Source organism: Spodoptera frugiperda, chromosome 30, assembly GCF_023101765.2.
Source record: "Spodoptera frugiperda isolate SF20-4 chromosome 30, AGI-APGP_CSIRO_Sfru_2.0, whole genome shotgun sequence".
Taxonomy (NCBI): domain Eukaryota; kingdom Metazoa; phylum Arthropoda; class Insecta; order Lepidoptera; family Noctuidae; genus Spodoptera; species Spodoptera frugiperda.
In genome coordinates, this window is record NC_064241.1 from 4,437,178 (window position 1) to 4,452,902 (window position 15,725).

General features: G+C 34.2%; 1 protein-coding gene across 8 annotated transcripts in view; it reads right to left on the bottom strand.

The window, feature by feature from the left end:
• Positions 1–15,725, bottom strand: part of LOC118269554 (cadherin-99C) — a 153,697-nt gene that overhangs the window by 52,638 nt on the left and 85,334 nt on the right. For all 8 annotated transcript variants that reach the window (XM_050706768.1, XM_050706767.1, XM_050706769.1 and 5 more), the window contains one exon: positions 6,783–6,841. The gene's annotated coding sequence lies outside the window, so the exon portion shown is untranslated. The remainder of the gene's footprint in view (positions 1–6,782; positions 6,842–15,725) is intronic.

The following is a 15,725-nucleotide window of genomic DNA, read 5'->3' on the forward strand; positions in this document are numbered from 1 at the left end:
AGCTTCTTGCAATAGATCTTCCAACATTAGTTCCATATGAAATAATTCAAAATTATTTAACTATTACCTAACCAAATCCACTAATACACTATATAATATAAAGGCTATTAAAACTGGCCGTATATTAACAGCTACATAACATCTCGGCAGTTGCAATATCCACGGGAAACCAACACTTATGATGTCCAGGATATGAAGGGCATTTGTGTTTGTTGTTACAAGAGAAAACACTATCTATCTGGACCAGCTGAATAAGAAAACCAAAGCTTAGAACATAATGATGACCAATAAAAAAGCAACGGTCATCTAATTTTTTTTAAATTCGGAATAATTTCTGGTGATCACTTCAAGAAGCGACCGTAAATTCTCTAGCATATTATTTTTTATGGTCACATTAACCCATATAGCACCAAAAAGAAATAAAAGAGGATGACTTTTTAAACGAATGCGTACTTAAATGCTTCTATCTGCAATGGTTCGGGTCAGTGGGTTAATTTGACCAGCTGTCAGCAGAAGAGTAGAGTTTATACATCAAAGCGCAGTGAATGACTCACTTCCTAATTAAACGACCTATAGGTCATGAGTGTGAAATTAACTGACATAGTACTTTATCTAGCTTGGAAGGTGAACTAAGTAACGAAATGGATTAGGTTGTTTAGTCGGATGTCTATGGATCTTTCTGATGTTTATATTGAGGGCTTATGAAAGCGACGTGTGAGAGAGTGAGAATCTGTTTGGAATGTGAAATGACGAATGTATTGTTATAAAGGATTTTGGACGTTCATGGCTAAAATCTAATTTAATTTGGAGACAAAGAAAGAGACAGACAAAAAGGTTTTGAAGAACAGAACATAAAGATCCCCGATACTTATACTTAAGTGAATGTTGAAAGCCAGAAAAGTATAGTCATTTATTCGAACCATAATTGCTTAATTAAATTTCCAAACACAACAAAACAGAGTGATTTACCAATCATCCCCATAAATACTAGTTTCATTCAGAGCCAGAACTATGAACACACCTCAAATCTTTGTTACTAATTCGTCTTGGTTTAATTGGAAGTTCCCAAAACTAGAATAACACGGCGTATAAATCAACATGTTTGCTGGCATGCTGAGAGTGCTGAGACAAGTCGACGCTAGATTAGGGTTGGCCCGTGTAGGTTTGTAATATATTGTATAATAATCTCGATACAATTTGACCTCCCTGTCACTTCCCGTTGGTGTTGTAAGCGGTTGAAGGATTTCTCTTGGAAGACACACTGTAAATATTTTGTATTAGGTTCATTATAACTTTCGTGAGACATACTAAATTAACTAGTCGAGTTCCTCGTCAAACAGTTACGTGAGTAAGCCGATAACATAATAATTAATTTTGTATTAGTGTTTTAGTATATTGATACCGTTGAACACCCTTATTTTATAATGTTCTTCGGTTATTTGATTAAAAGTACAGCTCTAGTAAGTAACTTCAATGATTACAGTAATGAACAGCAAAGGAAATTAACAATTTATCAATTTTATAGACTTAAATGTCCATACAACATCAGCAAGGATGCGGATTATTTTAAAACGAAACAAGTGGGTTAATTTTTCAATTTCAATCACCATTTTCACGCCAATTCCAAAGCTGAGAACAATCCACGCAAAGAAACGGAAAAGAAACAGAAGATTAGAGTAACTAAAGTAAATAAACTTGGATATATTTTTTCGCAACACAAAAATAATCCTTAAACTCCATCCACCAATCCACAATCAAACCAAACCCAACATCCCTACTCATTGTTCATTAATACTACCTCAATCAAAACCACTACAACATTGAAATGGACATTTTCTTAGATTACCTGTCAACCCTACAAGATCCGTGCCCTAGGAATGTGGCTGTGACGAAACGCAAAGGCCGTGCTGGGTGCAAGCGGTACTCGCTATTTGAAGTACCTACTATGAAATTAAAGGCAATAATGTACTATACACCTATATCATAATCTGTTCGGAAATGATTTAGCTTCAGAAGGTATATTAAAGTTATTAAAGCGATTCGATTTGATATCAGAAGTTAATGTTTTATGGTAATAAATGCGAGATGTTTGCTGCGGTGGATATCTTTCTTGGTGAACATCTTTGGAGAGATCAAGATTATCATAATATGTACTTATAACTAATTTGCGACTTAAAGATTATTCTTGAATTCTCTATACCGACCTATATCATCTAACTCCAAGTATTCAATGGTATGGTATAGTGGCAAATATGTCCTACTGAATTTAAATAAGTCACAGTATCGACTCAAAGGGTTTATGTTCTGTTATGTTCGTTCTTTGGTATTATGTCATTTCCCGGTCAATTTCGGTAAAAATCCGAGAAAGAAACAGTGAAAGAATGTGATAAAACTTAGATATACTAAATCGTCAAAATTTTAATTAAATAAAATTTAATTAAAATTGTAGGGCTTAGCACACTTATCCTTAAGACAAAACTAAGTAAATAGATCGTATTCGTATATGAAAATTAAATTATGGTAAGTGCTTTCAAAACCTATTCAGGTCTATGGGTATGGCCACGGACTATGGGCAAACAGCTTCATTATACAAGGAATTTGATAATGAACGAGTGGGAGGCAAACTAAAGATCAAAAGCTTATGGAAATATTTACAACTAGGAAACAGTTATGAAATGAAATAGTATAAACTCACGCAATACTACATCACCCTGTAATAAGTTTAAAGTACACAGCACATCAAACTATACTATTTCATTAATCCAAATTTTGAACTTTATCCCAATTAAATAAGGCTGAAAATCAATTAAAGATATTTTGTAGATGGTATAGCTTGATCTGCTGGGTGTTCATAACTAATTCATGTTGATCACGCACCTGTTACTGTACTGTTCCAAATGAGAAGTATTTCTTGATCAGTTACTTAAGCTTGGAGTCTATTAAATCCTACGAGTATTGCCTTTGCCTTACTGCTATAAGAAACAACTCAAGCAGTAAAACATCTTAGCAAGAAATGAGAAGTTTGGCATGTCATGATTTTTTAAAGGAGAAAATAATCCATTCACTTCTCCCCACCTCGGGCGAAGCGAGGGCGAGTGTCAGACTCTTTCTGAACTAAAAACCACCCCGTTCCTACTCCTATTTTCGAGCGGAGCGTCAGCATAATTTGTGAAATAGTCCGTAGCTCCGGATAAGAACCACGGCATACCATGATAGGCTGTGTAAGTAAATAGTAAAATATATATCTAAAGTTTGTGGATTAAAAACATCCACAAAGCCTCATTCTTGAACAGTTTAACACCCTTATTTTAATATTTCCCCCACTTTAATAAATTATGAAAATTAAACTATATATCATGTGTCCAAACGTCAAAAAAATGTAATACAAGAATGAATTCACAATCCCTTTATCTCAGCACTTAATAGGCTTTATCCTGGCAATATTTCAAGGTGAAACCTTTTTTTACCACGCAAGAGAAGGGTTATGTTTTTTTAACGCTGGCAACTAAACAGCTGGGTTGCGCATACGCACCGCGTGCGGAAGCCAGGTGTAAGCGCTTCCTTTGCTTTACAACCGTTAAATTATATTCAAATTAAGGTACAATTTTGTATGGATATCTGTTTATTTTTAATAAAGCATCAATTTTCTTTGGACTACTTACATGGTTAGTCAAATACTACGGATTTTATTTTCAATCAGAGAACGGTTTGTTGGATTTCCATCTTGGCAATAAAAAGTATGGTGTTTTCCACATTTTATTCATCCCCATATTAGACGGGACTCGATAATACCTAATCGAAAATTGTTGATTATATCTCCACCTAAACCTTACTCTTCGGAGAATTAAAGTTTTCATACAAAAAATGTTACAAAGGTCATTGACCTAAAACGTCACGTTCAGCGGTCATGGTTAAAGCCAATTCCGTAGACGAGAGAGTAATTATTTGCTAATTATTTAAATACATTGCAACAACACAAACAGACATATTGTACCTACATACACAATCTTTCAATCATTTCGAAATTAGTTGCGAAAATAATTATTAGGTAAAGCACCTATCAATCCAATTGATAATTGACCATTCAAAATGCTAAAAAGGAAAGGTTACAGTGTCTGTCTGTTGGTCAATCAAATAGCAGGTGTAAAACGAATTAACTCCCCTCAGTCACGAATTTTTGCTCTATCTTTGTGATGGTAATCAAAATCAGAATAATTATTATCATGTACCATGAACGTAAGCTTCAAAAATTAAGCCATCAGATCATTTCAGATGAAGATGGGGCCCAGTGGCGCTAACGCCTGATCCGGAGCTGTAATCGGGTTTACCGGGAGTCTGACTCGAAAAGCAGAAGTAGGAACAGGGTGGTTTTTACTCCACAACCTAAAAATACGAAACTATCACAAAACACCAAAAAATAGCGATTTTAAGTAATAATCAGGAAAAGTTCAGATACATATTTCAAAACACGTCAATATAATTTGTTATTTAAATTTACACAGTTAGCCATCGAAGGTATAAAGTGGTTTGATTGCTTGAAACATCCTGTAGTTAATCCGTAATCGCAATATTATTATACCTGATTGCTTGACTTAAGAGGATTTACTTAAAATAAGATCTTCACTCAAGTCAATATTCCGGTATCAAGTTAGGAGTTTTTAGTTAGAAAGCTGTGTATTAAAGAAATAGCAAACACCTTTATACCATGTTGAATCAATGACGGTGGTGGAGCTCATTTCTGTCAAAACGTGAAGAAAATTGTTAAAAATATATGAATAAGTTTATTGTCATTTATTTATTTAATTATTTATTTTCAATTTGCATATGCTAGTTTCCCTCATCATGTTGCAATGACAATTAAATTCATGTGAAAGAGTCCCTGTTTAAATAAATATTTAGCTAATCACTACTGTTTACAAATTATGGTATATAAAAACATTTTATCTCCGCCTTTAACCAAGATATTGCTAAAATAATAATAAATTCAATCACGGTCATTCTAAACTGAGTATTATCTAAATGGGTGCAAAATATAGTTTACTAAACAAATTGTTAACATAATTACAGTTTAACAAGAACACAATAAGCGATTTTCGATCGACGCGACGTAGGTGGGCGTCATTCTAATGAATCGATTTCGTTATTCGATTGCATTTGAATCGAGTTATGATAAAGTTGTTATTGTAATAAACTGTGCAGATATTATTTTTGATATTTTAAGGTTCGTAGTATTAGCGTATTTTGACAGGTCTCCAGTAAATTGATGACCAATTTTGAATGTAAGATAGTGGGAATTCTCGGAGGTGCGGACTGCCTAGTGGGTTAGGGCAATATTATGGTTTAAAAGACATTTGCAAGTTTATACAAATAGCCGATAAAAATTATTACACTTCAAACGCATACCATGACAATTTTGGCAGGACTTTTACAAAATTCTACCATTCTCTCTCAATGAGATTCTACAAAACTCCATAGTTTCATAAGCCAAAACAATAAATTAAAAACATATCGTTACTTAAGACAAGTTGTTTAAGTGGTCCGATAATGTTCTCACTTGCATAAACCGAGTGATCAATAAAACCAATAGTTTTATAGTCAAAGATTAATTTCAAATTGGAGCAGGATTTGCTGTTACACAACTTTTACTGAGTAGACTAATCTAGTAAAACCACTCTTCGGTGTGTTTTCACAACGACTTTATTTCTATAACTTTAAGGTCTATAATTAAAGTGTTGTCAACTGATGTAAGTTCTTAATTCTAATCGCGTATTATTGGCTGCATTTGAATGTGATTGAGACCAATTTTGTTGCAATCTTCTTAGTAAACTGGTCCATCTGCGTAAGGTTACTGCAATTTGTTTGCATAATCAACTTGTAAGTTACTTTTCCTATTGGAATTTGTTGTTTTACTTAAGGATTTACACTTTAGAAGAAACATCTACCACATCTAGGTATAGAAGAACGAATACGCGTGTCAATACATATTTTAATGTAATATTAAACCATTTTGATAATTTCCTTAACACATTAACATTATTGTTTATAAGGAATGGGACCTAATAATGCATAAAGACGCAGAAAAATTGCCCTGAATAAAACACCAAACATATTGTCGTTCGCAACCGCCCTTAAAACGTGTACACGATTAAAACAACAAATCGGTACGACCAAATCATTACCCTGGCTGGCTAGTAGCGACGGTTTGAAATATAATGCCAATATATCATTGAACAATTTATCTATACGATTACGAGATCGTCACGATATCGTGAGACTTTGTTTGAAAGTATACGTCAGCCAACCAATAACTGCTTAACGAGTATTATTAACTAATATACTGTTTGATAATAATTCTAGGATAAGTTGTGTTATAATTCTGATAATTGTGATAAGTTATATATACCTACGGAAAAGGTGTTCTAAGATGCAAGCCACGGCTTGTTCAGAAATCAATAAAAATATTTCTTCCGTGTGAATTGAACCCAGTTTGCACGCTGCTGCGGACTGGCAGTCATTATAAAAGAACTCTAACACGTTAACGATGATTGCATTAACCATAAACCACCTCTAATTGAGCCGTCAACTCACATGATAAGACAAAAAACTCATGAAAAATGTATAAGCAAGAATTTTTCATACAACTCCAACTAAACTGGCTTATCTTTTTGCTAACATCAACATAGATCAAGTAACCACTAGTTCCAAGCTCGCTAACTACGCGTGTCGAATTGAAAACGAATCGACAACCGCACATAATGGATGTTACATAAAACTGTACTTACGCAGAAATTATTACACCGAAGTGTTCGCATTACTCAAATTATTCTGCCTCCTCGTGAATCTGTAACAATAAATACAAACAGTTACAAATGGGACAATAAAACTAGTAATAAAGTTAAGACAACAGTAACAAACACAATCGAGATTAATGAAAGAAAATTAAAAGCTCTCAATACTGATGTAGATGAAAAAGAACAATTAGGTGTTGCACCATTTTTCATTGCTAAATCAGGAAATAACATTTAAACAAATCACAATACAGCAAAGAGATCTTACAATGGGACCACGATGTTCCCAATAATCTGAACCTAAATCGAAAGGCATCGTTCGAAGAACCCATCGCTTCCTACAGCAACAAAAAGTTGCATCATGATCCTTAAGGTCAGCTCCCAACATTGTCTAACCACAATGGCAATTGTGAGAAAGAATCGCCAAGAGAACAATAGCACCAAGTAAGCAATTAGCAATACCAATTAAATATTTGTTTAGATAGCATATTGTTGTGGTTGGTTTGTTGACACCTAAAGATGGACGGTGAAATTGGAAAACAGATTGTTTTGTGGTTCGTTATTTGATTACCATTCAATTCTCTACGGTTTCAAACCCTTGAACCTTAGTTTTGTATCGTATATTACATGATTTTTCAAGTAATGCAGTATCAAATGCACAAATCATGTCTATGTTACCATCTACTAGTATTAGAGCTCATCAATCTTAATCAAACTCTCCAACTATATTTTATTGACATATCTAGTCCATGTTTGCATGTTTAAAATCTTCAATGGAAATCAATTTGTGCAAAACAAGAGTAATTTTGATTTAATGGTTTTAAGATACGGAATCATATAAATGTATTGGAACAGGAGCATGAACTACTCGAAAGAAACAAAACTTCAAGGGAAAATATGCAATCAAGTTTAATAAGGACCAATACGAATATGACAGAGCAATAAGGCAATTGTTTCTTAATAATGGAGTAAATAAGAAAGGTCTAGAACAAAATTATAGTATACGCAAAATCACATTAACCTGCTGGGCTATTCTGTAATTGTCGATTCGAAACATTCGAAGTAAGCTCGATCGCTGTCCGCCATGTCATTGGTTGTGAGAATAATCTCGACCAATGACGAACATGAATGCGATCGAGCTCACGATGAATGTTTCGAATTGACAATTACAGAATAGCATAGCAGATCATGCGTATCCACATGTCCAATAATTCAGTCTGATGTAGGAATGTAACCATAGGTTTGCATTAATTGATTACATGGAAATGTAAAGCAGAATAAAAGAACGTCTCATTGTTCTTGTGAGGGTGAACGACATTGATTATATCTGTAGGATTTTCTTCATAGAACTGCTTTAAATCAAATATATAAAGTACATATTTCCATGGCAATTAATTAAGGTGCATTAGTTAAAGTTCTTAGGCCCTGGGCGTCGTAGCCCTAATATTTAACGCCACCTTCTTCTGACCATTATTCTGTGTTAAAATACGTCATCTATATTTTTTTATGATTATTCTATTAAAAAGGTCGCTTAAAATTTTACGCCAAATGTCAATTAATATCATCATTCTCAAAACCAAAATTAAAATCAAATAAAAACAATCATGACAAAGACACAAAATCCTCAGTCAAAACCAAATTCCAAAGAATATTTTTACCATATTTATGCAAACAATAAAAAAGTATGAAAGAACGATAACACAACCCTTGCATAAGTGATGTCAACGTTGCAGTGCGTGGGCGCACAGTGGGTGTGGGAACCGGTCCACGTGACTCACGTATTGGACAATAATTTTGGTGGTACGAATTACGTCATTATATTAAGACCAATAGGGTAGAATTGTTTTAAAATTAGTTGTAAGTTTTTGTCAGACAGTTTTGCTTTTAAAAATTTTTTAAAGATGTTGATGTTGAGGAAACCGAAGTGTAATAAAAATTTGTTATAGTTTTAACACATTAGTCTTGAATTTAATGATTGAATCAACCACAATGTATGAACAGTATGGTCTTATTTATATGTTTTCATAGATAGTTCTTAAAGAGAAGAAGTCATAACATGTAAAAGGTGAGATAAAACAATGGTAGTTTTGGAAAGCTCGAAGAAAAATAGTGAAAATTTTCTCATATGTGTCAGGGATTGTGGAAAGCAGGAGATATTAAACATACTAATTTAAATAAGTATGTATGGGTTTACAGTACGAATAAACGTTCTCCCACAAAACTAAGTCGCTCATAATTAATGACGCTAAGTACCATTAAAGTATAGCCAGGTGGCAGGTAGTTTAGTGGGATAATAACTTAATTCGATTGGCTCACATTAGTTGCGAGTACAAGACCCTTTCCCTTCTAGATCATATGAGGCAATATTTATTTTATTTTATAGATTTTATGATGTAACCGTCCACATATGTGTTATAGCAATAAAATAATATTATGGATACGTTAAGATACTAAATAAATATTTCAGTAAACACTCGAAAATGGGGGAAGGAAGATGAAGTCTCAAGACTCTATGATGTAACCTAACTTTTACCAAACCATTAAATCATTACTATAAGTTACAAGACTATTCGAAATTTTCTTGAGTTCTTCAATCAGTAACTTTTGACAATAGACAGAAACATTATCGTTTACTCTAGTAAATATTTTGAGGAAAGCTCTACTAGTATCGAGTCACAGAGGGACTCTTCATCTTCATCATGAACAGTGAGCGCAGATGTATTTAAGTGAGTAAACCATTATCCATTTACCATCGATATAATCCCCAACACAGCTCCTTTTATCCTTAAAACTGTTAAGAAGAGAGGTAAGTCTACAGACTATACCAATTTTATTATTTTTTGATCAACAGATCAATCAATCATTTTAATTTCCGATAGTCTAGTTTCCGTATGTTACGCCACATCTGTTCTCGACAGCCAACTAGTTTGACTAGGCATAAACTGGATAGATCATTAATTTACAGGAATCGATATTTGTATAGCTATCGATGCGTTAGGGACATTATTAGGTTTCATTCTTTTTTGTGTTAAAGTATTGTTTCTGTTGATATTTTAAATCAGATTATTACCAACTATTTGTATATGACTTTATTTATATCTGCACTTTTAAACAACAAACTCTCAAACAAAAACCTTCGAAGTTCTAATCTCAAGACAATTCTAAAATATACTGAATGATGATAATACACAAAAACCGCTCAATTTTCCTAAAAGCACACGTATGCGGCAATTCACTAATCAACATAAGTTGATAGAATACCACGCCATTGGTAAGAGAGTAACAAAACAGTTAAACGATGAAGATTCTACTGCTGATATTCCTAACATGAAACCATTCTCACACACATCACGATAGTACAGAATAATCGTGCAGCAACATTGTAACAGTTACCCAAGCCATTTACTACATATTTCAATTTACTAGAATACCTTTAAGTCGCGACTAGACAACCATTCATCAAAATTACTTTTACGTGCCACCCAAAACAATAGCCATATATCACGCAAAACATACCTAGTTACCCACTTAATAAAATTACAAGCAAATATCATAAAATCGCAACTCGATTCAATAGACATTTCGTAATCGATTTAACAAAAATCGATAAGTACATCGATTGGTGTTATGTAGGGGACGAACGACACGGTACAAAAAAAAAGAATAGCAGTTTCATTTTCGACTTTCGCTGCGTGGGTAGTAAGGAGTGACAAGAACGAAATCATTCAAACAAACATGAACAGGTTGAATAAATAAGCATTGAATATAATAGGAATTCTGATCACAGAACAAGATTTATTTGTGCCACACTGGTAGTCTGTGCTAACGACGTATTTAGTTAGCCGACTGAGATCTCAATACTGGTCAAAAGTTTATCTATAGATAGAAATAAATAATGTCATATATCTTACGTCTCAATACTGTAAAGGAAATGGTAATTTAATTTACGTATACTGTGATGATAAAATCTTGATGCAATTTGACGTATTCTTAGATACAGGTAACAATATTAATGCATCAAACTGTGAGACGGAGAATGAGATACAAATCATGTACACGGTAGAGATCGTACTGATTAACCGTTGTGTTAATATTGCATTCCTTTATAATAGTGTGAATGATTTACAAATGAAGGTTGAATACAAACGAACCTAGACAATAAGCAAACTAAAGGAGATTAGACGATTTTGTTATAGCCATTAGGAAGGTGATGAAGATACTGATGTCGTTTGCCGAAGAACTTCCATTTACAAAATGCAACCAAAAATGTCCAAACGTTCAAAAACCGTTCCTAAGAATACTACTACAGTCCATACTCCCATCATTGTCTCTGACACATTTGAGATATAGTAAAATGACCCACTTGAAATATACCACGCATGAAACCAAACAAAGCTACTAATTTTGAATGCAGTGTCCATGAATTTTTACTCAAAACTCAAAAGCTCATTAGCTAACCGTTATGAAAGTCGATTAACATGTCCAAACTTTCAAAGAAACTTGGTTGCTTGCTTCTAGTAAACAAAGATGACGTTTTAAGGAAATGAAGCCAGTAATTAGTAGTTTTGCCTGTGGTCGACGTGCTTAGAATTAATTTAGCTATGGAAACACCGCTATGTTTGGAGAATAGACCAGTAGAAATGTTTGTTGCCACCTTACAGCAACTCTTAGCTTCTACACCGAAATGCGCATATTCTTTTACTTGTTTTCTGGCATTTTTTACATAATGCAATATAGCCTTAGTGATCATCCCTTGAATAGATTTATTCTATGGTTGGATTAGTAAGCCTAAAGCTGATCCTTTTTCTTTTTTGGCACAACAATAATCAAAAACATGGTGCTGAGACGGCGGTAGTTGCGATAAAAGGCTTGGCTTGGCTTAAAAGGCGTTGTGAATAGTTTACTAAAACAACAAATAGCAATATTATTTATAGTTTCCTCTAAGAATAACTTTTCCTGTGTAACGGATCCTAGGGTGCTGAAGTCATTGTCAACACAGATTTACGACTAAATAACGATTATAGGAACACGATTCGATTTGGTCTGACGGTAGTAAAACCTGGTCTTAGGTACTCGTAAAGTGTTCAGGGTATCTTGTCAAAAGTTAAGGCACTTACTGTGCTTTAGTCATTAAATATTATAATTTACGATACAAGGAGTCCCTGATCTCCAAGTAAATAAAGTTAATCTCCTTATTTATGGCCAGGCGTAAAATAAGTAATGATAATCTGATTACTTTTCCTAGTTCTATCCTTTAATAACTTGGGCTAAAATTGACTTATGCATAAAACGTAACGGGATTCAGGAACGTAAGCTATCAAATTAATTCAAAATGCATTTTTAATAAAAGCCTGCGTCAACTTCACAGAATAACATGGTGCACTGCGAAACACACAAACTTCTTTCAACAGAATCCTATAAGGCAATAAACTGAAACGAATAACAAATAAAACATAACCCTTCGACCAATCCTTTTACTATTTCCTAATCCGTACACACAGCTTTGAAATACCAGCGGCAAATCATACACGAGCAAATAAAATAGAACAATAAAAAAAAAGGTAATGTCGGCAACTGAATACAGCAAGTGGTCAATTGACATTTCCTTCAAATGGAATTTTATCGAGCCATTCTCTTGTCCTTTGGTTGGTCTTACATGGCTAGCAGTTTTTTAACAAGCACAGACAATGCTGAGACATACGGGTCGTACAGTGAAGCAACTTAAAAAAGTAAACTTCGACAGTCCCATTGTCTTGACATTTAGTTAAACGATTCAATGCGTTTACTTTAAATTTTCTTTGCGGATTCGTGCTATAAAAGGTTTTTTAACCATTCTGCGAACCGGCTTAAGCGTCCAAGTTAATTTAATTCTTCATGGCTCCCGTCAATCAAGTTAATTAATTATATTAACAACAGTTTACACTTCAAAAGCAAAAACATTAGCTCGCGCCTCGTATTTTTTTCCACAATTCAATTTAATTGACGAGCCTCATGCCCCTATGTCATACATCGTTAAAAGCATGTAACAGTATCCAGTTTGTATTGCGTAAAGACCGAAGTAGCGAGTTGATAAAGACAAAAAAATCACCGAATACGAAATTACGAATACATATCGGTATAAACTCGATCAACCGGCAACGCTCACTTTTTGCACGCACGTTCACTTGTGCTACCGCCCTTCAATTATTATTAAATGAGTGTAAAAGTAAATGTACAAGGAGTATAGATTTTTAAGGAGAATTGTTAGACTATATCTACTGAAAAAATAAAACTTCATTTCAATCCATTCAACATCATGTACGCTTTGCAAAAGCGTTTAGTACACCCACTCATCGCCAGTTACATTACTCTCATATAATTGGGAGCGAGTCTATTGCCACACACTGAACACAGATACAAACTACATGTTATAATCGTTTTAGCATTGAGAAATTCAAAACTAATAAACCTCAAGAACTCGAGACTAATCTCAATACACTTGAAGTAGGCAAAGAAGACGCCGCAGATGCTAAAACAGAATAAATTAAAAAGTAAATCACACACGATTCAGTTAATGACAAGAATCGCCTTTAACCTACCGCTAATTGAACACTATATATTCATAAACAAACTTTCGAAACTCTCTTTATGAATATTAATTACAATCAATCAAGTTTGTAAACTGAACGAAGCTAATTGGCAGCACCTAACATGACTAGATAACTCTATCGTAAGGAACCTGAATAAGAGGGAATGAGTGGAGTGCAAAAAGCTGCCGTGACTTGGGCTAGTCTTAATCTATCAGTCTTTGAATAATGTAGGCACGCGTCGATCACTGCTGAGTTAATTAGAGCAGTGTCGGTGGGAGGACTCATTGATTGCTTACAAGAGAAAACAGCACGAGCTGATACTGAAAATCACGTTGACATTATAATCCAAGTGTATCTGTTAAATACGAGTTGTTTTGTAGTAGCTATTTCACACTTGAGAATACGAATATGGAAGTACTTTAGGCAAATGTATCTATCAAAGGATTTGTTATAGCGAAGGCAGACGGTGTAACTATAAACGTGACAGAAATACACTGAAAAGAAGAAAGTATTGATCCACAAATTCAGTCAAACGTGGATCAAACCGTGAAACTAAAGGCGATTGCAAACGACAGCTATTCAAAAAAATACACTTTTTGTAGTTAACGGTCAGTTCGGTAGCTTGATGACCTCAGTCTTACTAATTTGGAGACTAGAACTGACTGTGCATAAAATTAGAATATTTTTTTATTCTACAAATCGAAAGAGGAACGTCATGAAATACTTCAGAATAAGTACAAATGCCACACTCAAATATAGGTATAGTTAATGCTCTGGACACACTTGTACACAAGAAACTTTTTGTTGGTATGGAAAGTTAGTGCAAGATACAATGGTAGGTACTCAAACGTTACATACTAAACGGAACACATCTGTTCAGAGAGACATTAACTGGAATGACAACTATTAACGTTAGGTAACGTACAACTAGTAATTTTAATATAATATTCAGTATGAACAACGATGACGTAACAGTGCAGTTAGCACCTAAGAACCGATTAAATCAGGCGTCAAAACAAGCTGCAATAAATACTAGAAACTGTGGTTTTACAACAGAAATCACGTTGAACATGAAACGTGATTTGTAGGTAAAATGTGAATCTCCCACGTTCGAAGCTTCGCAATGACATTTGAAACTTGAAGACAAATGTGTTTACACAACAGTAAGAAACACTATTTTCCCTTTTTAATTGAATAAAGAGTTTTCTTCAATGTCTCGTTGGCGAGTAAATACCACACCTGTCGATAGATTTATTGTGTTGTAGTCAGATGAAGTACAAGTAATCTTAATGAAGTACTTTGACTTGAAAGCTGTTAGCCACGTATTATATAGCTTGATACACGAAGAGTACATACACAGCAGAGTTTTCCGCTAACGAAATATAGACTACATAATTCTATCAGTCTTTCCCGTTCCTTAATTGGACTGTTCAATGGTAAATAGAAGGCTTTATTCAAACGAATTTCTCTCATTAAATACAAATTCTGAGAAAATCGAATAGTATCCCAAGTTAAAACCGTGGCAAATGATCGTCAGGTCTATAAAAGTTCAAGCTTCGACCAGTCAAGGTCCCGATGATGCCGTTATCGGAACACCGACGTCACGAGACGAGCGGTGCTTTCTGCACTTCGAAATACTTCGGATGCACGCCCAACGAGTTTCCATTGTAAGGTCGAGACTTGATTTAGGATGTCGTCTGTGAAAGCACGGTAATTGCTTTCTCTTCGATTGTCAATGATGGCTTCGATTAAGGCTTTAGATCGAAGGGATCGCCATAGTTACATAAAGGTACTGAGAGTGGGTTCAAATTACGAGGCACTGTTGTGTGAACTTTGATCTTCATAAAAATCTCTAGGAAGTAGAAAACATCGATAAAGTCAATAAAATTTTATTTACATGACATGACGCGAAAATAGATATTTACAAACATATATTGATACAAGATAATCAAAAGTATAATTCTAGTCCACAAATATTACACAAGACAAACCTCAGCTTGAATGAATAAAAATACCTCAAATTTAGTAAGTCACCCTTGGTACGTCAAAGATCGTGCATAAATGGAAACAAATACTGGTAACGTCACGAGCGGCATTTACTTATTATCAAGAACCGAGCTAAGAAGTCCGTTGATTGTCTAGACTTTAACCAGTAGAATGGCAATGCTGTTGAGTAAATTGGGATCGCAATGATCGGATAGCTGAGTAATCGAGCACCATATACGGTGGATAAAATTAAAAGCATTTATATAATTACAGAGATGAATTGATATAAAAACTATGAAATTGAAATATTGTTGATCGATGATACTAAATTAGCGAATGCTGGTAATGAACAAAATATGAATTTAGTTGTTTTAAGTGAAGT